At 45.1% G+C, this 6,852-nt stretch overlaps 1 long non-coding RNA gene across 1 annotated transcript; it reads left to right on the forward strand.

Annotated features, from left to right (window-relative positions):
• The first annotated feature begins 30 nt into the window (after positions 1–30).
• On the forward strand, positions 31–5,369 carry LOC118158740. Its single transcript, XR_004746887.1, has 2 exons — positions 31–390; positions 5,233–5,369. It is a non-coding gene; the product is annotated as an uncharacterized LOC118158740 (long non-coding RNA).
• Positions 5,370–6,852: the final 1,483 nt, after the last annotated feature.

A 6,852-nucleotide genomic window follows, 5' to 3' on the forward strand; every position in this document is an offset into this window, starting at 1 on the left:
AGGAAGGGAGGGGAGGGGAGAGGAAGGGAGGGGAGGGGAGGGAGAAACTGGGGCAAGGTGAGGGTGGGGTAGGGGGCATTGTCTTCAAGAGAAGGCATTGCTTAGAGATTGGTTGGGCATCAGTTTACTTGTAGGAGTTGGTGAGTGCCTTTGTATCAGAACGGATTGCCTAAGCATCATTTGTTTTCTTCTCTCTTTTCTTCATTTATTAAGCCGTTTATATCTTGACACGAGTCCTCTTGCTTTTGCTCTTCTCTGTGCACCTGATCCTTCAATCAATTGCCCCAGAGCCCTAAAGTCCCTTTTGGTCACTTTTGGTCTTCTCTTTTCTATCTTATCGGTGCCAACGTGAAAAACCAACAATGGGAAATAATCAGAGGGATGTACCAGGTGAGTGGCTTTCCAAATGATGTCTCTTACCTGAGCCCCAGGGATACAACAGACTTCCCCATAGGTTGGGTCTGGATGGGAAATCGGGCCTTCCATTACCTTCAGAAGGGAGTCCCCTATGACAATAATAATTTATTTTTATTTTTATTTTTTTTTTTTCCTGGTGGGAGTTGTGCTGTGGGGCATAGATTGACTCACCCTTGGCAACTCCCCCAGTGTGGATGGACCTTTGTCCACATTGCCATTTGCTTGCCTGTTAAGTTCCAGAGCCTCATACCTGTTGTGTAGGGGCACCTGGGAAGGTGAGGTAGGCAACAGGGGGGTTCACCTGCTGTGCTGAACAGGAACCTGCTTCCACTCGCCTGGTTCTTAGGTCCCATCTCTCTGCCTAGTGGCAAGGGGTAGGGGAGCCTTCATTTCTTGTGCAGTGACTGGCTGAGCACTACCCCCCCCCCCCAAGTCAATCTCCTTCTCTCTCTGATGCTCCTCAGCCTGCTCACTTCCACCCCAGTCTCTGCCACCAGGTGAAGCTGTTCTTCAACTTGGGCACACCTCCCACAACTGTGCTCGCTACTGCCATCCTGTACTGACAGTAAGAATAGTGCACACCCAGCAGCCTGACACCTGGGTGACAGCATGTTCCCCTCGTAGCGCATGAAAGAGAAAGAAATAATCTAATTATTACTGAAAAATAGAAACCACATCTAGCGTATACCATCCCTGATCTGCAAATGATTGGAGATTGAGAGAGTAAGAGAGGAAAGCAGAGTACTCGTGAGGGTTTGCCATATTCTTCCCGAGCATACATTTTTGTCCATCTTGAAGGCAGAACAGTAGCTTAAATGCATCTTTGATCACATTTGTTGCAGCTTTTTTTCAAGTCCTTGTGCAGAGACAGTTGCAGAACCCTGGTAATCATTTCTTTCACTCAAATTTTAGAAAAATGAGACTTGAAACACTCTTAGTGCAAGTCCATGACCTAGGAAAGCTGACCAGGTATATCAGTTGTGTTTCCTTGGTTCTAATAGTCCATGGAAATGAGTACTGGGACTCATTTGAGAAAATGGGGATGTTCATACTGCATTTCTCCAACCAGTCCACTTTCTTCAGAAAAGCTTCAGAGGAGAAAGATGTGCCTCCTGCTTCCCAGCTCTAGTCTTCCTCTACCTTCTTTTTCATCCCTCATCACCTTTTCTCTAACTAATCAAGCTGCCGCTGCCCCTTTCTGTTGCTGAAGATTTTCATTCTAGTCTCCCAATTTCTTAGCTATGCTGTCCTGTGTCTGCTCTGTGCTAATCTACACAGTGCATTTTGCAAACACCTGAACTGTTTGTTACTGCTGTATCTCTGCACTGTTACTATTTCTATGTGCTGCTAAGGCTAGAAAATATATGAATTTTAAGAGGAGGGACATTTGGAGTGTACATGGAGCCTTTTTCCAGAATACATAGGCATATCTGTTCATTCAGTTCTTGGGCTGAAACATCACTTGTTGAAAACAGTATCTCCATGTCCACAGATGATGACAGATGCCTGTAAATGACTTAATACAAACCATCTTTTGGCTACCTGAACTCAATCTCAGAGTGTATCTTGTCTGAGAAGACATATATTAGCAGCCTTATGTTCTCGGGCCCTAGTCCTTATGGGAGACTTCAACCTCCTCAGATGTCTGCTGGAGGGACATATAGAGGAGACAATGAGGACAGGCATTCTGCTGGACCTCATACAAACACAGGGTTCATTCGGGATGAGAAATATAAAGGCAGCCTTGGCTGCAGTGATGATGAGACAGTGGATTTCAGAACCCTGAGATGAAAAAGCAGGGCAAAAAGCAAGATCACAATACAAGGCCGCAATGAGGTCACCCCAGAGCCTTCTCTTCTGTAGGCTGAACAGCCCCAGCTCTCAGCCTTTCTTCAAGGAGAGGTGCTCCAGCCCTGTGATCAACTTCATGACCCTCCTCTGGAACCGTTCTAACAGATCAACTGTTTAACAAATTGTATAAAACATAATCATGTATTAAGCCTTTAGTTTCTGTATTAGCATGTCTATGCATAGACAGATGTACCCATTGAATAACAAAATGGGTGATCACTGCGGAGCATTCAGCACTGTCAAGCTCCTGCAGCCAAAGATTGTAAAGCCCTAGGTTTTGCAATGCAGACATGGTTAGCAATAAGCATCGTTTTTTTGATTCTTCAAGATGTCCAGCCATAAGATGTAGCTTCACACATCTGTCTTTCCCAACACTAAAAATGAGTTCTGGCATCCTTTTTTAAAAATTAGGGAGGAAATGAAGCATGTGCCCACTGTTACCTGTCTGCACACCACTCATTGCTTGCTTCTCCAGTTACTTTCATTGTCTGGTTAAAAAGCATGTGTTGAGAAGATGTTTCTAGGGTTCTTCCTAAGAAGGAAACAGGAAATTCAGCTGCAGTTAAAATGAACATTCAACACTTGGAAAAGCAAGGTCACAAATATCACACCCTACGTTGCAAAGTTTTTCTGGATGCTACATTTCACCTTATAACTGCTACAAAGTAATCAGAAAGGTTTTTTCCACCACTCAATTTTCTTATACACACATATATATGTATATTTATATGGGTATTCTCTTCTGCATATGTATTCACCACTTCTTAATTTATTTCTGTTCATTCTTTTATTTAAATATTTTTCAGTCTAATTTCTCCTGAAAATTTCTGTCACCTGTCTATCCCTCCATTGAGCCAACTCTTTTCAGGGTTCATGTCCAGAAGAAACTCTACATCGGCAGGCCCACGGGAAAAATGATGTCATTAAAAAACAAAACAAAACACAAATAGACTTTCTTACTTTCATTAAAACAATCTACAAGTCTTGAAATTTTGGGGGAATGGAGATGAATATTCCTCCCGCTTCTGTGCATTGTTAGTACAACAGATAAAGACAGGGGTAATTAGAGCAGGCATAGGCTCTGCAAATAGTTGTGGCACTGCTGTGGGCTGCAGTGGCAAGAGAAGAGACTGTAACAAGAATTGCCTTATTCCCAGAGCATGAACCAAAGGATGTCTCTGGCCACCAAAAGACACTTTCCTCTCTCTGCCTGATTCCCACCAGGACATAAACCAGAATAATTTCCTTTCAAAATATCTTCATTTTCCATTCTTGCAATACATAATTAAAACAAGTGACAAACAAAAGTGATACTGTACTTATTCACTGAAACACATCTGAGAGCTCCCTAATTAGCTACACGATGTTTACAGCTCTGAAAGAAGTGGCTGGAAACCACATGCAGAGCTCCTTATAGCTGTCAGCATTTTAATTAGTCCCTTGAGGAATGTGGTGCTAAAGTCTCTGTTACGTTGCAGCTCTGGTAAAATCTGGCAAGGTGCCTTGACAAAATGACAGGCAGAAGCAGAAAGAAAAGTTACTTGGACTTTTAATGGAGACCAGTGTGAGATGCAAGACTGGAAATGGAGTTGGACAATGTGTTGCCACTGGAGCTCATCAGAGCAGAAATTCACAGGCTTTGATTAGAGACATAACAGAAAGTCATGGGCTTCTCCTGTATCAAACTTCCCTTACAGAAGTCAAACAGCAATCTCCAGGTGTTGGGAAACATGATCCTTTCAGTCAGCAACCCATCCCACACAGAAGGTAGAGAGGAAATTTCATGGATCCACCTATGCCAACTCATGTTTCCAAGAGACTGGCAGATGCACATGTCCTGCTCTCCAAGCCTCCATCATAGTGATCAGCCAAGACACTCTGATGGCAATACATGTGCCTGAGACATTTATCACAAGCCTGCTGACAGGCTCCATCCTAACTCACAGCTCCCTCCCCTCCATCCTGATCCAGGTCATCTCTGGATTCATGTACAGGCTTAAATGTTGCATCTCAGCCCCAGTCCATTGTTCTATAAGCCTTTGAACACCTCCTTCTCTGCTCAGTGCAACCAAACCCATGGGCTTAATGGCTTTTCTTGATGTCCTTGTATCCCAATACTTCTGAGGATGTTCCAAGTAAGGAACTACAATATTCTACCTTATGACTGATGTGACAACATAATGAACATAGTTTTCATTTATCTCCTGTCCCAGCCTTGGAAGTATTTAAGGTCAGGTTGGATGGGGCTTTGAGCAACCTGGCCTAGTGGAATGTGTCCCTGACCATGGCCAGAGTGGGGGGTGTGAGGGGTTGGAATTCAATGATCTTCAAGGTCCCTTCCAACCCAAAACATTCTGTGATTCTATCATTCTACGATTCCTCATTACAAAGGAGATGAAACAGACTAAACAAATGGCTCCTTGGCACTGCCCTTCTACCTCACAAGTTCTTCTCCTTGACACTTGCTGAGTACACTCACACATCATTATCCCCTGATCACCATTGTTTTATCAGCATTTGTTTATTCTTTTGGAGTGAAACCTTAAGTTTACGCTATAACAAAAATAGGATACAGGCTTGTATATAGTTTGAGATACCCTTGAGTTCCCCACCTGGCCAATACAGAAGAGTTTGGCTTTCTTATAATTTCTACATCATATTTACTGTTGATGCAGCCCAGGCTGCACTTGGCCTTCTGGGCTGCAAGTGCACACTGCTGGCTCACGTCAAGCTTTTCATTCACCAGAATCCCCAAGTCCTTTTCTGCATGGCTGCTCTCATTGAATTCTTCTCCCAGTCTGTGCTCATGTCTGGGATTGCCCCAACCCAGGTGCAGCACCTTGATGCAGGTGGAAGATATGGTTTAATTTTTAAGTTAGTCCTGTGTGGAACCAGGAATCAGACTCAATGATCCTTGTGAGTTCCTTCCAGCTCAGGATATTTTATATGATTCATTTGCACCAGGTCAATTGGAGACAACGTGAGGTGTTCAACCAGCACTTGAAGGCAGTCATTTCCCAATGCCACGTTCACCCACTTCGTTAAAGGACTTGATCTCTTGAAGTGTAATGAAGCTGGTCTCATTGTGTCAGACTTTGAAAAAAAAAAAAAAAAAGGCAACTAGAATTGTCAGTGGTGATCAAGGCTGTGACACAATCAGCATAGCCCTTGGTGTCATCTTGTCTGAGGAGCACACCAATGCACAGAGACAGTTTGAAGAAAACTGCCCAGGCTTGGTTGAGAATGGAGAGTTGTGCTGTGGGATGTGGGATCATCTAAAGTCAAGCGCAATTTGGCCTCCTAGGCATCTATAGACCACAAATTAGATGTGTTGTCTCAAACTGCTGCCTGGGTAGTGTAAGCATGGAGCTATATTATGAGAGGAAGGTGGAGACATAGTATTCCAGTTCCGCAGAGGAAACATACAAGTCAAAAGGAGGTATGTGAGTCTGAGCTTGTCTACCAATTCTCTCCCTTTGACTTGTGGAAAATAGACTCCACAAACAGAAAGATTGTAGGTGTGCTTATTCAGCACTGGGCAGCACGGGAGGTAGTCCCACCAAAGTCATGTGCACCTGACATGGCAACTTGCCTTGGTTATATGCAGTAAAGAGTTACAGAATCACAGAATCACAGAATTGAAGGGGTTGGAAGGGACCTCGAGAGATCATTGGGTCCAACGCCCCTGCCAAAGCCGGTTCCTTAGAGTAGGCTGTCCAGGTAGGCATCCAGATGGGCCTTGAATATCTCCAGAGAAGGAGACTCCAGAACCTCCCTAGGCAGTCTGTTCCAGTGCTCCATCACCCTCACCATGAAGAAATTCTTTCACATGTCGGTGTGGAGCTTCCTGTGCTCTATCTTGCGGCCATTGCCCCTTGTCCTATCCCCACAAACCACTGAGAAGAGGTTGGCTACATCCTTCTGTCTCCCACACCTCAGGTAGTTATACACATTGATGAGATCCCCTCTCAGTCTTCTCTTCTCCAGGCTGAACAGACCCAGGTCTCTCAGCCTTTCTTCATAGGAAAGATACTCCAGGCCCTGTATCATCTTTGTGGCCCTCCACTGCACTCTTTCCAGGAGATCCCTGTCTTTTTTGTACTGGGGAGCCCAGAACTGGACACAGTACTGCAGGTGAAGCCTGACCAGGGCAGAGTAGAGGGGGAGGATCACCTCCCTCGACCTGCTGGCCACGTTCCTTTTAATGCACACCAGGATCCCATTGGCCCTCTTGGCCATGAGGGCACACTCTTGGCTCATGGTCAACCTGTCGTCCACCAGGACCCCCAGGTCCTTCTCCTCAGAGCTCCTTTCCAGCAGGTCATCCCCCAGACTGTACTGATACGTCCAGTTGTTCCTTCCCGGGTGCAGGACTCCCAGGTGCAAGTGTAACTTGCTCTTATTAAACCTCATTTGTTTTCTTCCTGCCCATCTCTCCAGTCTGTCCAGGTCTCGCTGAATGGCAGCACAGCCTTCTGGCATGTCAGCCACTCCCCCCCAGCTTTGTGTCATTGGTGTACTTGCTGAGGGCAGACACTATTCCCTCATCAAGGTCGTCGATGAAGATGTTGAACAAGACCAGAC

This window comes from Oxyura jamaicensis, unplaced genomic scaffold (assembly GCF_011077185.1).
Source record: "Oxyura jamaicensis isolate SHBP4307 breed ruddy duck unplaced genomic scaffold, BPBGC_Ojam_1.0 oxyUn_random_OJ53, whole genome shotgun sequence".
In the NCBI taxonomy this organism is placed as follows: domain Eukaryota; kingdom Metazoa; phylum Chordata; class Aves; order Anseriformes; family Anatidae; genus Oxyura; species Oxyura jamaicensis.